The sequence below is a fragment of the Mirounga leonina genome, unplaced genomic scaffold, assembly GCF_011800145.1.
Source record: "Mirounga leonina isolate KUSES-001 unplaced genomic scaffold, KU_Mleo_1.0 Mir_165, whole genome shotgun sequence".
Taxonomy (NCBI): Eukaryota; Metazoa; Chordata; class Mammalia; order Carnivora; family Phocidae; genus Mirounga; species Mirounga leonina.
The window spans coordinates 64792455-64794412 of NW_023270415.1; the positions used below are offsets into that span (position 1 = coordinate 64792455).

The 1958-nt window shown below is 40.6% G+C and overlaps 1 non-coding gene across 1 annotated transcript; it reads right to left on the minus strand.

Annotated features, from left to right (window-relative positions):
* Nucleotides 1–653: 653 nt before the first annotated feature.
* Nucleotides 654–757, minus strand: LOC118015446. The gene has a single exon (XR_004680620.1). It is a non-coding gene; the product is annotated as a U6 spliceosomal RNA (small nuclear RNA).
* Nucleotides 758–1958: the final 1201 nt, after the last annotated feature.

The following is a 1958-nucleotide window of genomic DNA, read 5'->3' on the forward strand; positions in this document are numbered from 1 at the left end:
AAAGGCATATTCCAGGTACTGTAATTATATATTTTCAAACTGCTTCAGTATCTTCGTTTCATTTGGATCTCTACTAATTTTTATATAATCTAAGATTATTAAGCACCATAAAGTATCTTCTATCTTAGAGTCCTTCATTATACTTGCTTCTGGATCATTCTCTGAAAGCATAGCCTATATTGCCTAACTCCTCCTCTAAATAAACCTTCCATGCTTTCTCCTTCTCTCTGATTTAGTTTGTTACTGTAAACTGTAAGCCTCGGTTTTAGGACTCTCCATTATATATACTCATCCTCCTTCTCATCCTGATCTCCTAGTGCCCTATGAATGGAGCATATAGCCAGGCTCCCTGAACTTTACTTTTCAGGTATGTATACATCTGATCTCTGAGCCTTTAATTATTCTCTTTCTTCTCAATACAGTAATAAACACTTCTTTCCCTACCTCTTCCACCACCCATGGAAGCCCCACACATCTGTCAAACCACATCACAAATACCATCTTCCCCCAAACAGGATTTGCCTTCTTCTTTTTTGAATTCCCATAGTACTTTTTTTCTTGGTTAATTACCGTAAGTCAGGTTCCCCAGAAGCAGACTATAGAGATTTGCATGAAGGTATTTTTTTCTTTCATAATTAAGATTTTATTGGTTGGAAAATGTGGGATGCTTCATGAATTCGTATGTCATCCTTGTGCAGGGGCTACACTGATCTTCTCTGTATAGTTCCAATTTTAGTATAGGTGCTGCCCAAAGCATTTTGTTGGGGAAGCAAGGTTGTACAAAGAAGTTGGGCTCCAAAACTATCTCTACTAGGGCCATAGCCAATCCCTTGGGGAGCTCTGGAGCTGTGAGCAAGAGGGTCAGGGCCTTTACCTCCCTCTGTCCACCAGTCATTGGCTGCGAGGACCTTGGGCAAGGAGCACATAGGGAGTAATGAGCTATGAACTGTCAGCTGTCAGTACTCCTGGGGAATGAAGACTTCCATCTAAAAAGGATAGAAGGCAGGGATAGAAATGTGAGTGATATACCACAGCATCCACGGCACCAACCTAGAAGGAATCTGGCATCTTCTGCTTTGTAGGTCATGTCTTTATCTTCTGGAAACTAGAAATAAGTATTTCCTAAGTATTTTCTGAATTCCTTGTAGCTGTTAGTACAGTGCACACGAGATGCTGGGCAAATAATTTGCTGAGATAATTTATCTTATGCTCTTTCACAGAACTTTCACTTTAAAGGTATATTAATGAAGTATGTCAGACACATCCTCTCTCTATTTTACAGAGGAGAAAAGTGAGGCATAGACTGATAATTGGAGTTGGTCGATAGCACAATTCATTTAAAAGTTTCTTTTTTTTAAGATTTTATTTATTTATTTTTGAGAGAGAGTGAGAGCATGCACAGAGAGGGAGAAGCAGGCTCCCCGCTGAGCATAGAGCCTGAAGCCAGGCTCCATCCGAGGACCTTGAGATCATGACCTGAATTGAAAGCAGACACTTAACCGACTGAGCCACCCAGGCACCCCCATTTAAAAGTTTCAATGAGAAAACCTAGGTCTCAGGACTCTTAGGTCAATTGTCTTTGAAAAGAAAAATGTACTCAATTAGCCAAGTAGAAATAGTAGCTCAAAGGAGGGCTACAGTTGGGTCAAGAGTTAATAACCTTGCTCCCTAAACCCCTTTTCAAAAATTCCTGCTTCTGGGCCTCCTGGAGGTTCCTCAACTTGATAAGTTATTAGACTTCCTTTTGGCACATATTCACATGCAAAGGGCCAGGGCTTTCAACTGAGATTTAGAACAACTTTGGCGCATTGCCCAGGGCTCATACTATGGAAAGAGCAGAAAGCATCCTCCAAGAATCTTTAAAACAATCACTAAGAGGCAGATGACCTGCAGTATAATCCCTGAAATCATTTTTCAGGAGACATGCCACAGTCACAAAAACAGGTGAAGTCATAAAG